Source organism: Oryctolagus cuniculus, chromosome 4, assembly GCF_051225735.1.
Source record: "Oryctolagus cuniculus isolate XC-2025 breed Fujian yellow rabbit chromosome 4, ASM5122573v1, whole genome shotgun sequence".
Lineage (NCBI taxonomy): Eukaryota > Metazoa > Chordata > Mammalia > Lagomorpha > Leporidae > Oryctolagus > Oryctolagus cuniculus.
The window spans coordinates 90523529-90542220 of NC_142870.1; the positions used below are offsets into that span (position 1 = coordinate 90523529).

The following is an 18692-nucleotide window of genomic DNA, read 5'->3' on the forward strand; positions in this document are numbered from 1 at the left end:
AACAAATGGAGACTGAACAACATGCTCCTGAATGAACAGTGGGTCATAGAAGAAATCAAAAGATGGAAGTTAATGACGATAACAACACAACATATCAAAACTTATGGGATACGGCAAAGGCAGTGTTAAGAGGAAAGTTTATAGCAATAGGGGCCTACATCCTGAAATTGGAAAGGCAACAAATAAATGAGCTATCCATGCAACTAAAGAATCTAGAAAAACTGCAGCAAACCAGACCCAAATCTAGTAGGAGAAGAGAAATGATTCAGATTAGAAAATAATTCAATTCAGAATTGAATTTAAAAAAATTACAAAAGGTCAGCAAAACAAAGAGCTGTTTTTTTGAAAAAATAAACAAAATTGAAACACCATTGCCCCAACTAACTAAAAAAAGAAGAGGAAAGACCCATATCAATAAAATCAGAGGGGAAAAAGGGAATGTAACAACAGACACCACAGAAATAAAAAGAGTCAACAGATTACTACAAAGAGTTGTATGCCAGCAAGCAGGGAAATCTAGAGAAGTGGATAGATTCTTGGACACATACAACCTACCTAGATTGAACCAGGAAGACACAGAAAACCTAAACAGACCCATAACTGAGAGAGAAATTGAAACAGTAATAAAGGTCCTCCCAACAAAGAAAAGCCCAAGACCAGATGGATTCACTGCTGAATTCTACCAGATATTTAAAGAAGAAATAACTCCAATTCTTCTCAAACTATGCAGAACAATTGAAAGTGAGGGAATCTTCCCAAATTCTTTCTATGAAGCCAGCATCACCTTAATCCCTAAGCCTGAAAAAGATGCAGAATTGAAAGACAATAACAAACCAATAACCCTGAAGAACATAGATGCAAAAATCCTCAAAAATTCTAGACAATAAAATGCAACGACATATCAGAAAGATCATCCACCCAGGCCAAGTGGGATTTATCCCTGGTGGGCAGGAATGGGTCAACATTCACAAATCAAAATGTGATACACCACATTAACAAACCGCAGAAGAAAAACCCTATGATTATATCAACAGATGCAGAGAAAGCATTTGATAAAATACAATAACTTCCATAATGAAAACTCTGAGCAAAATGGGTTTAGAAAAACATTCCTCAACACAATCAAAGCAATTTTTGAAAAACCCACGGTCAGCATCCTATTGAATGGGGAAAAGTTGGAAGCATTTCCACTGAGATCTGGTACCAGACAGGGATGCCCACTTTCACCATTGCTATTCAATATAGTTATGGAAGATTTAGCCAGAGCTATTAGGCAAGAAAAAGAAATTAAAGGGATACAAATTGAGAAGGAAGAAGTCAAACTATCCCTCTTTGCAGACAGTATGTTTCTTTATTTAGGGGATCCAAAGAACTCCACTAGGAGACTATTGGAACTCATAGAAGAGTTTGGAAAAGTAGCAGGATATAAAATCAACAGTCTTTGTATATACAGGCAATGCCACGGCTAAGAAAGAACTTCTAAGATCAATCGCATTCATAATAGCTACAAAAACAATCAAATACCTTGGAATAAACTTAACCAAGGATGTTAAAGATCTCTACAATGAGAATTACAAAATCTTAAAGAAAGAAATAGAAGAGGATACCGAAAAATGGAAAAATCTTCCATGCTCATGGATTGGAAGAATCAATATCATCAAAATGTCCATTCTCCCAAAAGCAATTTATAGATTCAGTGCGATACCAATCAAAATACCAAAGACATTCTTCTCAGATCTGAAAAAATGATGCTGAAATTCATATGGAGGCACAGGAGATCTCATAGCTAAAGCAATCTTGGACAACAAAAACAAAGCCAGATGCATCACAATACCAGATTTCAGGACATACTACAGGGCAGTTGTTATCAAAACAGCATGGTACTGGTACAGAAACAGATGCATAGACCAATGGAACAGAATAGAAACACCAGAAATCAGTCCAAACATCTACAGCCAACTTATATTTGATCAAGGATCTAAAAGCATTTCCTGGAGCAAGGACAGTCTATTCAACAAATGGTGCTGGGAAAACTGGATTTCCATGTGCTGAAGCATGAAACAAGACCCCTACCTTACACCTTACACAAAAACCCACTCAACATGGATTAAAGACTTAAATCTATGACCCAATACCATCAAATTATTAGAGAACATCAAAGAAATCCTACAAGACATTGACACAAGCAAAGACTTCTTGGAAAAGAACCAAGGCACAGGCAGTCAAAGCCAAAATGAACTATTGGGATTACATCAAATTGAGAAGTTTTTGTACTGCAAAAGAAACAGTCAGAAAAGTGAAGAGGCAACCAATAGAATGGGAGAAATTATTTACAAACTATGCATTTGATAAAGGATTAATAACCAGAATCTACAAAGAGATCAAGAAACTCCACAATAACAAAACTAACAACCCACTTAAGAGATGGGTCAAGGACCTCAACAGACATTTTTCAAAAGAGGAAATTCAAATGGCCAACAGGCACATGAAAAAATGTTCAGAATCACTAGCAATCAGGGAAATGCAAGTCAAAACCACAATGAGGTTTCACCTCACCCCGGTTAGAATGGCTCACTTTCAGAAATCTACCAACAACAGATGCTGGTGAAGATGTGGAGAAAAAGGGACACTAACCCACTGTTGGTGGGAATGCAAACTGGTAAAGCCACTATGGAAGTCAGTCTAGAGATTCCTCAGAAACCTGAATATAACCCTACCATTCAACCCAGCCATCCCACTGCTTGGAATTTACCCAAAGGAAATTAAATTGGCAAATAAAAGAGCTGTCTGCACCTCAATGTTTATTGCAGCTCAATTCACAATAGCTAAGACCTGGAATCAACCCAAATGCCCATCAACAGTAGACTGGATAAAGAAATTATGGGATATGTACTCTATAGAATACTATACAGCAGTCAAAAACAATGAAATTTGGTCATTTGCAATAAAATGGAGGAATCTGGAAAACATCATGCTAAGTGAAATCAGTCAGTCCCAAAGAGACAAATATCATATGTTCTCCCTGATTGGTGACAACTAACTGAGCACCTAAAAGGAAACCTGTTGAAGTGAAATGGACACTATGAGAAACAATGTCTTGATCAGCCCTTGTCCTGACTGTTGAGGAACAACTTACTATTTTATTCTTTTTTTTTTTTTTACTTAACACTATTGGTTGAACTCTTTAATTAACACACAATTATTCTTAGGTGTTTAAATTTAACTGAAAAGTTATCTCTGTTAAATATAAGAGTGGGAATAAGAGAAGGAGGAGATGTACAGTTCAGCACATGCTCACTGGGACTTAACCCAAAGGTAGAATTAGAAACATGCCAGGGGATTCCAATTCAATCCCATCAAGGTGGCATGTACCAATGCCATCTCACTAGTCCAAGTGATCAGTTTCAGTTCATAATGATCAAAAAGATAGGATTAAGAGTCATAGGGATCACATAAACAAGACTAGTGTCTGCTGATACTAACTGATAGAATTACAAAGGAGAGAACGATCCAACATGGGAAGCGGGATACACAGCAGACTCATAGAATGGCAGATGTCCTACACAGCACTCTGGCCCCAGAATCAGTCCTTAAGGCATTCGGATCTGACTGAAGAGCCCATGAGAGTATTTTAGGCATGAAAAGCCAAGACACTCTGGCAAAGAAAAAAAAAATGACCTAAATGAAAGATCTCTGCGAGTGAGATCCCAGTAGAAAGAACGGGCCTTCAAAGAAGGAAGTACCTTTCTCTGAAGGGAGGAGAGAACCTCCACTTTGACCATGACCTTGTCTAAATAAGAATGGAGTTGGCAAACTCAAAAGGCTTCCATAGCCTTGGCAACTCATGACAAGAGCCTTGGGTGATTACTGACATCATAAATAAGAGTGTTAATTGTTAAATCAACAACGGGTGTCTCTGTGCACCTAACTCCCCATATAGGACCTCTGTCCTTAATGTGTTGTACTATGCGAATTAATGGTAAAACTACTACTCAAACAGTACTCTATACTTTGTGTGTCTGTGTGGGTGCAGTCTATTGAAATCTTTACTTAGTATATACTAAGTTAATATACTGTATATAAAGATAATTGAAAATGAATCTTGATAAAGAATGGGATTGGAGAGGGAGTAGGAGATGGGATCGTTGCGGATAGGAGGGAAGTTTTGGGAGAAAAGCTGCTGTGATTCAAAAGTTGTACTTTGGAAATTTATATTTATTAAATAAGTTGAAAAAAAGACTTCTTTTTAAAAAAAGAGAAGAAACACCTATCATTTCCACCTCCTGACCTAGTTATACAAAGCATCTTCCTCAAGTTTGGAATCCAGCTTTCAAATTGTTTGTGAAGCCCATTACACCACCTTTTTGTTGATGTTCCTAAAATCATTAACTCGTTAATTAAGACTGTGTGGGTTTGCTCAGAAAAGCCTATTGAATTGCTTTTGTCTATTCTACAATAAATGACAGCACAGAGACAGGTTGGCATTAATTATGTTAAAGCCCTATTCATCTCTATTGATGTGAGTTCACATGGAATGTTTTATAACATCGACTTTCTATATTGTTTAGGCCCTGCTCTTTTTATCAGAAGCAGCAGCAGCATAAAACATTGTGCCTCTAAATGAACCACGTTCACAGCTGCCTGTTTTCAGCTCTGGAAGTCACATTTCACATTCTAATTTTTTTTCCTCGAATCAATTTAAATTTCAATGAAAAGGTATTTTTTCTGGATCCCTTAGCACAATATAGTGGGAATTATCATATTAACAATTGCAAAGTAGAAAAAAATGACTCAATTTTCATTGAAACTCTTACCAAACTGTTCACTTCACCTAAAACAAATTCTCACATCCAATCCACTAACTCACTTTCTTTTTTGTTGAAAACACTTGTTCAATTCCATCTTCAAGAGGAAACAGAGCATGATTGAGGACAGGAATAAAGTTACTTTCCCTTATTCCTCTATTCCAAATTACTTAGTGCTTTCATGAAATGCTTATCAGAATCCTCTGTTAGAATAGCTTTTTATGAATTTGTCTCCCTCACTGCTGGATTGGGGTTCCCTGAGGGTAAGAGCTATTTTGTACCAATAGCATCCGATAATAACAAATTACTGCCATTTGTTTGGCACTTCACTGTTTACACAAACACATCATCATGCTTACTGCCATTTAGTGAGCTTCAAACAATGTACTCAGACCCTGACCTCCCCCTCACTCTAGTAAGAAGTATTAACACACCCAACTTCCAGATTTATAAAAGACCTAAGTTTATCAAGAAGGGGATAGGTAATTATAAACAGCTTGCAAATGCTAGAGCAATTAGAATCTAAGTCTCTTCATACTCAAAGTCCTTTGCTTTCTTAGCCATTTGCCATAATAGATGAAGATCTCAGATATTACAGAAACATAATCATAATTCTTCTCCCCGCTCACTACCAAGGAAAGCATAAATAATCAGACTATGCCACAGGCAGCAAGAAGTGACTCTCCTTCCTGTGAGAAGAGCTGTTCAATGACACTCCTGGTCATCTGAGATGGTTTGATTATCCAACCTTTCGTCACTCTTCTCATCTTCACACAATGAGCAATATAATGAATGCCCAAGAGTCTACTTCAAACACCAGTGTTAGGAGGCAAATAGGGTGTGGGAATGAGGCCAGAGAACTGGAAACCCAGTTCTAACCTAGCCCTGATTTTATGATTTACTGGAATGTGACCTCAGTTTCTCCATTTGTAAAGTCATATGGTTAAACTGTATACAGCTCCTTCTATTGCTAGAAAATGAGATCCCTGGGAAACCCCAGCACCTAGCACACAGTAAGTTCACAACAATAAGAAATACTTGGTGAAGTAATGAATGAATGAATGAATGAACCACTCCCCCAAAAAAGATACCTACTTCAATTCTCAGGAATCACAAATAAGGTCTTTCACTTCAAGACTTGAGAAAGGATGCAAGCTCACTGTTCACAATGATAGCACTTTTAAGCCTTCCAACGCATTTCCATCTGGCTCTGATTTTCCATTTTCCCAATTTGGAACAACTTTTCCCATCCATTGGAATCACTTCTTTTCTTATGTTTACAAAACATATGATTTAGGGATTTTACATAATTCATCCAAAACACAGACTAACTCAAACGGAGTCCAAATACCATCTACCAAGCAGCACAGAACATTGCATTGGATACATAAAAATATGATTCTGTATGCCTTTGAAAACCTAGTAAAGAACTTCCACCTGACAATGTTTTTAATCACAAAAATATTGCCCCGTGGGCTTGTCTTGCATGCTCCATGAGTATGTTTATATTCCTGTGCAGATTTTAGAGTGTTTTGGTTCATCACAGTCTGGTTCAAGTGAATGCAGAAAAAATGAGCTTTTTAGCATAGTTCTGGCTTTCTATTTACATATCTTACTTAGTCCAGATGCAAACTTTTAGAACAGCTGCATCCCTTAGACACAAAGGATTTATTGATTGCTTATAGGCATTCTGAATACTAGTGGGGTATTTTGGTTTATTTTGGCAAGGTTAGGGGAGGCAGAGTGGGGTAGGCTGAGAGGAAATCTAATTGTTTACAAAAGTAGGCCTGAGATATAAATATAGAGAAAAGCTGTTCAATGACATTCCTGGTCATCTGAGATGGCTTGATTATCCAACCTTTCGTCACTCTTCCCATCTTCACACAATGAGCAATGTAAGGAATTATTAGGAGTCATTCAGTAAAGAACATATTATGAAGTTGATTAAGAAAAAAGAAAGTGTTGATTTGGGATTTTTCTCTAGTACTTTCCAATCGTCACTATACAAGGGTACTTCAAAAAGTTCATGGAAAATGGAATTGAGATGTTTATTTTGGAAATTTCTTGAAATTCATGCCTATGAGACAAGTACAAAAAGTTTATGGAAAATTCATATTATGAAGAAACTATGTATGGATTTATAATTTTTATGCCAGAATGAACTTATTTTTTAAACTCCATCTTTCCATGAATTTTTTGAAGTACCTTCATGTAAGTGAAGAGTTGCATGGCACAGCATGACAGGTATGTTTCTGAGTACCAAACAGATTGATTCATCTAATACTCCTAACACTTTCATCATCCAATATTACTTATAAAGAATCCAAACCCAGAGAAATAGTTTTCCTAAATCTAGTCAGCTAAATAAGTGATGCAAGTCAAGTTTAAACCCAGATAGCCTGGTTTTGAAGTCTGTGCTCCTGACCACCACACCATGCTGCCACCAGAGTATCCATCATTATTCCAGTGGCCTCCTAACTGGCTACCCTGCCCCTCACCTGACCCCTCACCACACAATCCATCCTTTGCCAACAGGATTTTTCTAAGGTATACTGTGGGCACAACTCATTCCTAACTCAAAATGATCAGCATCTCTTACCCATCCTAAAAACCAAGTGGTACATTGTCATCCTACCATCCAGAACTCCACAGCTTTGTCCTAACCTCTCTTTTCAATGTACTTTCCTAAATCATACCTTCCTTTAAGAACAGGTATTTAGCCTAATGGTTAACATACCTTCGTCTCACGTTGGCACATCCAGGTTCACTTCTTAGTTCTGTTTCCTGACACCAACTTCTGCCAGTGCATACCCTGGGAGGCAGTGGTGATGGCTAAAGCAATTCCTCTCATTCACATGGGAGACCTGGATTACATTCTTGGCTCCTTGCTCTAGAATGGAAAAGCTGTGGTCATTGCGTGTTTTTGAGGAGTGAACTACTGAATGGCAGAGGGAGTGCATGGTCTCTTTCAAATTTATTAAAATCTTACAATCAGGCCGGCGCCACGGCTCACTAGGCTAATCCTCCGCCTTGCGGTGCCGGCACACCGGGTTCTAGTCCCGGTCAGGATGCCGGATTCTGTCCCGGTTGCCCCTCTTCCAGTCCAGCTCTCTGCTGTGGCCAGGGAGTGCAGTGGAGGATGGCCCAAGTCCTTGGGCCCTGCACCCCATGGGAGACCAGGAGAAGCACCTGGCTCCTGCCATCAGATCAGCACGGTGCACCGGCCGCAGTGCGCCGGCCGCAGCGCGCCGGCCGTGGCGGCCATTGGAGGGTGAACCAATGGCAAAGGAAGACCTTTCTCTCTGTCTCTCTCTCTCACTGTCCACTCTGCCTGTCAAAAAATAAAAAATAAATAAAAATAAAATCTTAGAATCAAATACTCAATGTCTCTTTCCATAAAACTTAGGCTCCAGCTAAGCTTATATCCTACCAGTCATTCCCAAAACATGGGATTTGATTTTATCTCCATGATCTCATCCACATGGTATAGAAAAACCTCTTCAATACCAGGTTAGCATAAACCTCAATTGCCCTCCAATGTGCAAAAATAACATGTTCCCTAATACGAATTGAATTGTGTGCCCCAAAATTCAAGTCACAATCCTAACCCTCAATGCAAGGGTGCCTGAATATAGGGTTATTAAAGTGCTTTAAGTTATTAAAGGTTAAGTCATAAGGTGGATCCCTATTACCTCTCTCTCTCTCTCTCTCGTTCTCACTCTCACTCTCACTCTCACTCTCACTCTAGCTCTCGCTCTCTCTGAGCACAAAGGATAGGCCACATGAGGGCACAATGAGGAGGCAGCAGTTCGCAAGCCAGAAAAAGAGCCCTCACCACAGAACACCATGATTGCACATTGGTCTTGGACTTCTAGTTAAGATAACACTTCAGGGAAACATTAGAAATATTAAATTTATTTTTGTTGTCAAAGAACCTTGCATTACTGAATGAGTAGAAATGAAGGGCCAGAATGTATTAATAGGAGGGTAAGAAGGCATTTGGCCTACTTGTTAAGCTGCCGGTTGAGATATCTATATCCTACATCAGGATGCCTGGGTTTGAGTCCCAGCTCCCTTCCTGATTCCAAGATCCTGCTACTGCAGACCCTGGGAGGCAGCAGGTGCTGGCTCATGTAGTTGGGTCTCATGTGGAAGATCTGGACGAAGTTCCTGGTTTCTAGCTCTGGCCACCAGCACAGAACCATAACAGGCATTTGGGGAATGGGGCAACAGATGGAAACACTCTGTCTCCCTTTCTCTCCATGTCTCTCTGCCTCTCAGTTTTAAAAAATTAATTAAATAGAAAGATTAGAGGATGATTTTAGTGTGACTTTCTTTTAACATTCCTTTATATTTCCAAATTTCCTGTGATGATCAGGTATTACTTTTACAGTTAGGGGAAACATTAAGAAAATCTCACTGAAAGGTATCCAGTCTCCCAGTTTCCTCCTTATAGGGTCTCAATAGATCTGCCTTCACTATTTAGCATTTTTCTTGCACTACTCTTTGGTCCAGCATCCCTCTCCCCTTAAGTATCATACACACTCACTAGGACAACGTCTCTTCCCTTGGACAAGTCAAATAAATGAACCATAATAGTAGGAGCTAGTGAGTTAACAGGGTCAAGTGCTCAACACTCCTACCACAACCACAATGAATATAGTTGGATTTGATCATGTCTTCTGAGAACACCCAAAACTTGGACTCTGTACTCTTGGTGGCTAGTCTGTGGGCCATAAAAGGCTGGACCAGGCCGGTGCCGCGGCTCACTAGGCTAATCCTCTGCCTTGCGGCGCCGGCACATGGTCGGGATACCGGATTCTGTCCCAGTTGCCCCTCTTCCAGGCCAGCTCTCTGCTGTGGCCAGGGAGTGCAGTGGAGGATGGCCCAAGTACTGGGGCCCTGCACCCCATGGGAGACCAGGAGAAGCACCTGGCTCCTGCCTTCGGATCAGTGCAGTGCGCCGGCTGCAGCGCACCAGCCGTGGCGGCCATTGGAGGGTGAACCAATGGCAAAGGAAGACCTTTCTCTCTGTCTCTCTCTCTCACTGTCCACTCTGCCTGTCAAAAAAAAAAAAAAAAAAAAAAAAAAAAAAAAAAAAAAAAAGGCTAGACCAGTCTGTCAATCACTAACCAGAATGTAAGACACTGATTCACTTATGCTACTCTGGGCTGCAGTAAATAACTAGATAACTAGTCCTATGGTACTGAATGCAAATCCACAGCACAAAGCCAAATAACAATGCCCAAGTTTATTCCCACTCCCTCTGTTAACTACCTCTGCTGACACATTTGCTGCCAATCCAGAAAAAGTGAGGAGGTCGTAGAGAAGTAAGATCAAGTGCTGAGATGCTCATGCCTCCTTGGGCTGAGAAGCAATATAAAATATTGTTCATGGACTTTATTCAAACAGACCTGATATTTTGTTATGATATTGCTTATGGACTTTATTCAAACGGACCTAATATTTTGTTATGTGTTACTTGGAACATACTGCTTTCCAAATGGATGGGCCCGATGTATTTTCCCTTTTCCTTACCCATTTTATGCCTCCCAGGGTCCATAAACTATACAATTTGTAGTACATGGAGCAAGAACTGTGTCTTACAGCAAAGAGTAAACCTAAATTAAAAATGCTGGTGCTGGTGCTGTGGTGTAGCGAGTAAAGGTCCACCTACGGCACCAGCATCACATATGGGTGCCAGTTCCAGTCCAGCTGCTCCACTTCCAATCCAGCTCTCTGAAAATGTTTCTGGGAAAGCAGCAGAGGATGGCCCAAGTATTTAAGCCCCTGCACCCAAGTGAGAGGCCTGGAAGAAGCTCCTGGCTCCTGGCTTCAGATCAGTCCAGTTCCAGCCATTGTGGCCATTTGGGGAATGAACCAGCAGGTGGATCATATCTGTCTCCTTCTCTCTCTCTGTAACTCTGCCTTTCAAATAAATAAATCTTTTTTTTTTTATTTTTTGACAGACACAGTGGACAGTGAGAGAGAGAGAGACAGAGAGAAAGGTCTTCCTTTGCCATTGGTTCACCCTCCAATGGCCGCCACGGCTGGTGCGCTGCGGCCGGTGCACTGTGCTGATCCGATGGCAGGAGCCAGGTGCTTCTCCTGGTCTCCCATGGGGTGCAGGGCCCAAGCACTTGGACCATCCTCCACTGCACTCCCTGGCCACAGCAGAGAGCTGGCCTGGAAGAGGGGCAACCGGGACAGAATCCGGCGCCCTGACCGGGACTAGAACCCGGTGTGCCGGCGCCACTGGGTGGAGGATTAGCCTAGTGAGCCGTGGCGCCGGCCAAACAAATCATTTTTAAATGCCATTAGAGTCTCCCAGGAATTCTCCCAGCCCATGGCAGACAGTAAATATTCTTTCTTTAGAAAGAAAAAAGGTATATAAAATTAATTAATTTATCATTGAAAAAAGAAAAAACGTATATACAATTAATTAATTTATTACTGAAACATTCCCTACTTAGTTAAAACTTTGGTTCTGAACTATATTCCAGAAACCTGAGCCTGCATGATTTCCACTATATTAATGATTCTCAACCCTGGCTGCACATTGGAATCAGCTGTAATACTTTGATAACCACAGATTTCCAGTCAGGTCCCTGTAGGATTCCAATTTAATTGGTCTGGTGTGGCCTGTGCGTCAGGAATTTTAAAAGATCTTCAGATGATGTGAATATGAAGGCAAACTCACAAACTACTGATCACAGGGTGCTGCCTCTCCTTGCGATGCTTCCTCTGGCCATTCTCAGCTCCTGCTCTACCTGTATTGCATCACTTACCATTTTTCACATTAGTTATTAAATTACATGTTCTATACATTCTCTTTCACATCTACTAGGCTCTTGGATTACAGCATCCACCTGGGAGAAGGGTAAAGACATGAATGGTCACCATCTGGATGTTAAGATGAGAAAACAGAGACCCGCCAAGTGCTAAGAGACAGCCCAGATCCTATGATGGCATAAAAATGTGGCTAGTTGGGGGAAAAGCTACACATGGATTCAGAGAAAGCTATATTCAAATTCATGTGGTAGCATTGTAATCTTGGGTAAGCCCTTCAATCTCTTAACTATAAAAAATGAATATCAATAAAAACTTTATTTTCCAATGACCTTAATAATTAAAGATAATATGACTAATGTCTCAGGCATTAATATGTGCTCAGTTATGGCAGCCACCATTGCCACCATTGAGATGAAAGAACTTCTTGGAAAATGTGCATAATAATGTGTTTGTACATATTTCCACCAAAGGAAAAATCCCATTTTCTTCAAACTTTTGAAGTACCCCCACTCTATTGTCATTTTTATTGATCAAGATTCTTTTCATTTCACACATACTTCCATTCAGTATAACATGCTTCATGTCTTTGGTATAATGTCTTTAATAGGTGCTCAGTTAATGCTGAATAAATTCAATGAATTAGTTAATGATTGGTAATGCAGTCCTATATTTAAAAGTTCCTTGTAACATAAACCTTTTAAAAATAATGAAAATTCCCCAAAGATAAAAGAAAATTAGGTGACTCATTCTACAAAAGATAATACATAAAGAGAATTTTCCTGTAAACTCAAAGTGAATCTCTTTGGCTAAGTGTACATGACGAGAAACACTTTTGTTAACTACTTTAAATAAATGAATACAGAGGGCCTACTTGTGGACCAGTAGGTTAATCTGCTGCCTGTAGCACCAGTATCCCATTTACACGTTGGTTTGAGTCCCAGTGGCTCCACTTCCAATCTAGCCACCTGCTAATGTGTCTGGGATAGCAGTGGAGATGGCCCAAGTACTTGAGCCGTTGTCACCCACATGGGAGACCCAAATGAAGCTCCTGGCTTCAGCCTGACTCAGCCCCAGCCATTACTGCTGTTTGGTGAGTGAACCAGTAGATGAAAGCTAGCTAGCTAGCTAGCTATCTCTCCCTATCTCCCCCTTTCTTTCTGTAACTCTGCCTCTAAAATAAATAACTAAATATTTTTAAAAAATAAATAAATGAACATAACCCCCAGTGATTTATCTTCCTTATGGGACTATTAACATTTAAAAATCAACAATCAAGGCTCTCCACAGGATTTTCTTAACATATCAGAGCTTAACTTCAGATGAGTCATCAGTAAAAATGATGACTTTCTCCTGATTAAAACTTTTTCTTGGAAGGTACCCCAAAAACACCCCTGGAGACCTATGAGGAGGGCCGAAAGTACAGCCCGAGAGCCTGATTTGGAGATAAGTCATTCAAGCTCCCCAACTGCCTTTTATCTGCTCCACTAGGAAAGCAGTGAATCAGTTAATTAAGATATACTGAACAGCCATTATGCATCATGCTTTAATGGGTACTGAGGTGATGAGAGGAGCACAAAACAGTCTATGAGTTCAAGCAGCTTCTGCTCTGATGAGTAAGAACATACGTAAAATTCTGAAACTGACTGTAAAGTGTGGTAGGTGGTATTGGCTCCAAAATCCTTGGAATCCTCTGCTTTTAGGCAGAGGGCAAATGCCAACAGAGAAGGGATCACATGAGGAGGATTGCATGGGCCAGGCCTGGAAGTGGGCACATCATCCCTGTTCTTATTTTCTTTGGTCAGAACATAGTCATGTGATCACTTTTAAAAACAAAGGAGACTTGAAAAACATCATTTAGTTGTATAAGGAGAAAGATGAAGATAAATCAGTGTTAAAAAGCACTAGCATGGCCGGCACTGCGGCTCACTTGGCTAATCCTCCACCTGCAGTGCTGGCATCCCGGGTTCTAGTCCCGGTCAGGATGCCGGATTCTGTCCCGGTTGCTCCTCTTCCAGTCCAGCTGTCTGCTGTGGCCTGGGAAGGCGGTGGAAGATGGCCCAAGTGCTTGGGCCCTGCACCCACATGGGAGACCAGGAGGAAGCACCTGGCTCCTGGCTTCGGATCAGCACAGCGTGCCGGCTGTAGTGGCCATTTGCGGGGTGAACCAACGGAAGGAAGACCTTTATCTCTGTCTCTCTCTCTCTAACTCTGCCTGTCAAAAAAAAAAAAAAAAAAAAAAGGCACTAGCAGTACACACCACAGGGCTGTCACCAAACTTCTGGTTCACTCTTTTTGCAGACAATTGGAGAGAACAATATAAAGTCCTAGGCAGTCAGTATACAAAACTCAAAAATACCTGAGTCGGCCGGCGCCACAGCTCACTAGGCTAATCCTCCACCCAGTGGCGCCGGCACACCGGGTTCTAGTCCCGGTTGGGGCTCCGGATTCTGTCCCAGTTGCCCCTCTTCCAGGCCAGCTCTCTGCTGTGGCCAGGGAGTGCAGTGGAGGATGGCCCAAGTGCTTGGGCCCTGCACCCCATGGGAGACCAGGAAAAGCACCTGGCTCCTGGCTCCTGCCATCGGATCAGCACGGTGCGCCGGCCGCGGCGGCCATTGGAGGGTGAACCAACGGCAAAGGAAGACCTTTCTCTCTGTCTCTCTCTCTCACTGTCCACTCTGCCTGTCAAAAAAAAAAAAAAAAAATACCTGAGTCAATTCTATCCAGTCTAGGTGTATTTCCTTACAGTCTAGTGACCTAAAAACTACATGCAGTGTATAATGATGGATTGAGGAAGAATTACCAGAAGAGAAAAATCCATTTAGAAAAGGAAGAAGAGGAGACATGCAGAGGAGATTGGTCCATGTTAATTCCTCAATCCCAGTGAAAAGGCATTTTATGGCCTCCTACTCAAAGGTTGAGGGAAGGATCACATGACAGATGCAATTGCTGCTCTTGAAAGAAGTCTCCTGCCCATTTGTCTCCATGGCCACTGGCTCACTCTCTGGGTGATTCTTCTTTGTCTACCACCCTCTGTTGCAACATTAGAGTATTATGGTTGCATTCTATTGGCACAATCCAAATTTTATAGCCAACTTCATGTAGTACAAACAGGAGGACCTGGAGAAAAAAGAATATGATGTTCAATTCTGGATCATGACCTTTTTTATAGTAAACTGCACTGGAAAACTTTGCAGGTTTATAATCTGTTTGCTTCTTGTCAGATCTGCACCCAGTAGCTTTCCTCGAGAGAAGAAAGAATGAGTTGGTGAGCACTACTGATTTCTTCCCTAAGAATCCATTGTGTGACATTGGGGAGAAATAAGAATATTCATTTATATTTGCTTGGAAATTCCAAAATAAACACTAGAAACATAAACATGATCAAGAGAAACACAGTGAATAGGGACAAGAGTGGGAGCCAGATTTTCAGTTTATGTCTGTTAAAATTGTTTGGATTTTTGAACCACATAAATGTATTACTATTTCTAGAAAAAGCAGCAAAACTATTGAACTTAAAACTTGGTACTCAGATTCATCCAAAGAGCAATGTCTCCATTTGGCTCTCTGTTTTGGCAGCATCAACTCTCTGTGGGGCTCACTTATAATATTTATTTTCAAAAAATTTTACTTGGAATAAATGTGAGCAAATTTAATCAGGGGCAAGATTCATGTGGTAAGATTCATTCCTGGATCCTCAGCCCAATTGTATAACCCTTGCCTGCTCCCCAGAGGAGAGATGTCAGAAAGTGTGCAAAGAGTGATAGGTACCCACAAGGAACACTTTAGGAAAGACAACTTGAAGGAAGAACTGGATATAAATATTGAGTCATGGGTTCACTTTGGCATATGTGAAAGGTCTTTAACGTGTAGCATCTGGGTAAGTAGAAGGAACATAGAAGGACTTCTCAGATTAGTCTATAAGAGTGCAATGGCAAAGCAGAGGAGTCCCAAGATGGCAGAGTAGGGAGGGAGCTTGTTGCTCTAGTCTAGTAGTAGACAGTTTTAAAAAAGTGGAGAGAGTGTAGTCTCAGGGAAGTTAGGGATAAAATGGCAGAGGAAACTCTTTGCAATTTAGAGGGACACAGTGAATCCACGTGGAGGGCATGAATGCCCAAAACAGGACTCCAGCAGCCAAGAGCCCATGTACCAGCATTGGAAAGTGAGGTGAGACCAGATCACAGCAGCCCAAGCCATTGGTGACAACGCTGCAGAAAGAGCCTAGAGGGAGCCCAGCTTGGAGTCTTGTTGAGGGATAGTGTACCTGTCAAACTAGAAGAGGAAAAAAAAAAATAGGAGTGACATGTTTCTTTCTTCCTGATCACTTTACAATGGCATCTTGTAACATGCCAATACAGCGGGCACCATTTTGGACATATGTAACAGCTGTGCCAGCTAGTGCCTGTGCCCAGCAACCAGCCAAGTGGAGACTCCTGACTCTGGTGGGGAGCTCATGACTGTGGAAGGCATTTGTGCCAGGACTGTGGAAAAAACTGAGGCTGTGTGGGAGAACTCACACAGTGGCTGGGACTTTGGGCAGTCCCTGTAAGAGACACCACTTGCTCAGTTTTCCTGGTTACCTGGTGAGGGACATTGCTGGGGAATCTGAACTTACACTGAGGACTGCACAGATCCTTTGTGTGGTCCTTGTGACAAAGCAGACAAATATTATGCAACTGGGGCTAGCACTCACGCACTGGTCTCCTTTGAGGAGAGAAACTCAACTAAGCAGAATAAACTCCTGTAATGATTTAAGAAAGAAAAAAAAAAGATTCACTGAGCCAAACCTGGGGGTGTAACCTTATATATACCCTTTATTCTGGAAAACTGAACAGAGCTCCACTGCAAGCCTCCAGTTAATCACTGAAAGCAGACACTCCACTTATCGACAGAGACATACTACCAAGATAAAAGCAACAAGAGCAAAAAATAAATAAATAAACAAGCCAAAAAGTATCTTCATATATGCTAAATAACAAATGCACCAATTCAAGAAATAAGAATAAGGAAGACAACATGATACCCTCAAAAGAACATCACACTTCAGTGCTAGATAGTGAAGATGATAATATGGAAGAAGTGCAAGACATGGAATTGAAAAATTTATCATAATATTACACAAAGTAATCAGAAGCAAATGTACAAACTACTGAAATCCATACAGGATATGAAAGCAAACTGCTTCCATGAAATTGAGATCTTAAAGAGAAATCAAAATGAAATGAAGAATTCAACAGAATAAATAAAATACAATGGAAAGCCTTAACAACAAAAACGGTCAAGCAGAAGAAAGAATATCTGACTTAGAAGACAAATCACAGGAAAATATAGAGTGAAACAAAAAAAAAGAGGAAATTAGAAAACTGTGAAACACTGTTGGGAGTCTACAGGAAACTATCAAATGACCCAAAATGCAGGAGTTCCTGAAGGCATGGAAAGAAAGAAAGGATTAGAAGGCTTTTTTAGTGAAATAATATCATAAAAATTCTCTAATTTGGACAAAGAAAGGGACATCCAAGTACAGGAAACACACAGAACTCCTAACAGACATGACCAGAAAAGATCTTCACCACAAACACATTTTAATAAAACTTACCACAATAAAACATGCACGAGAGAAATGCCAGAGAAGATCTCCAATTCAACTCACAGCAGACCTGTCATCAAAAACCCTACATGCTAGGAGAGAATGGCAAGATATAGTCCAAGTCTTAAGAGAAAAGTAAAACTGTCAACCCAGAATACTATACCCTGCAAAGCTCTCACTTCTGAATGAAGGTGAAATAAAGATATTCCATAGCACACAGAAATTGAAAGGATTTGTCACCACCCATCGAGCCCTATAAAAGATGCTTAAAGATGTGTTGCACTCTTCTTGGAACACAATGGAATGCAGCTGGAAATTAGCAGCTCAGGAATCCCTAGAGCATATGCAAACAATGGAGACTAAACAACATGCTCCTGAATGAACAGTGAGTCATAGAAGAAATTAAAAGAGAAAAAAAAAATCTAGAAATACCAGATAGATTCACTGCTTAATTCTACCAGATATTTAAAGAAGAACTAACTCCAATTCTTCTCAAATTATTCAAAACAATTGAAAGAGAGGGAATCCACCAAAATTCTTTCTATGAAGCCAGCATCACCTTAATTCTTAAACCTGAAAAAGATGTAGCAGAGAAAGAGAATTACAGAACAATTTCCCTGATGAATATAGATGCAAAAATCCTCAGTAAAATTCTGGCCAATAGAATTCAACAACATATCAGAAAGATCATCCATCCAGACCAAGTGGGATTTATCCCTGGTGGGCAGGAATGGGTCAACATTCACAAATCAAAATGTGATACACCACATTAACAAACCGCAGAAGAAAAACCCTATGATTATATCAACAGATGCAGAGAAAGCATTTGATAAAATACAATAACTTCCATAATGAAAACTCTGAGCAAAATGGGTTTAGAAAAACATTCCTCAACACAATCAAAGCAATTTTTGAAAAACCCACGGTCAGCATCCTATTGAATGGGGAAAAGTTGGAAGCATTTCCACTGAGATCTGGTACCAGACAGGGATGCCCACTTTCACCATTGCTATTCAATATAGTTATGGAAGATTTAGCCAGAGCTATTAGGCAAGAAAAAGAAATTAAAGGGATACAAATTGAGAAGGAAGAAGTCAAACTATCCCTCTTTGCAGACAGTATGTTTCTTTATTTAGGGGATCCAAAGAACTCCACTAGGAGACTATTGGAACTCATAGAAGAGTTTGGAAAAGTAGCAGGATATAAAATCAACAGTCTTTGTATATACAGGCAATGCCACGGCTAAGAAAGAACTTCTAAGATCAATCGCATTCATAATAGCTACAAAAACAATCAAATACCTTGGAATAAACTTAACCAAGGATGTTAAAGATCTCTACAATGAGAATTACAAAATCTTAAAGAAAGAAATAGAAGAGGATACCGAAAAATGGAAAAATCTTCCATGCTCATGGATTGGAAGAATCAATATCATCAAAATGTCCATTCTCCCAAAAGCAATTTATAGATTCAATGCGATACCAATCAAAATACCGAAGACCTTCTTCTCA

At 40.4% G+C, this 18692-nt stretch overlaps 1 long non-coding RNA gene across 4 annotated transcripts in view; it reads right to left on the bottom strand.

The window, feature by feature from the left end:
- LOC149127039 (uncharacterized) overlaps window positions 1-18692 on the bottom strand; it is a 106735-nt gene that overhangs the window by 10787 nt on the left and 77256 nt on the right. For all 4 annotated transcript variants that reach the window (XR_016232513.1, XR_016232510.1, XR_016232509.1 and 1 more), the window contains one exon: window positions 7543-7695. This is a non-coding gene — a long non-coding RNA (uncharacterized LOC149127039). The remainder of the gene's footprint in view (window positions 1-7542; window positions 7696-18692) is intronic.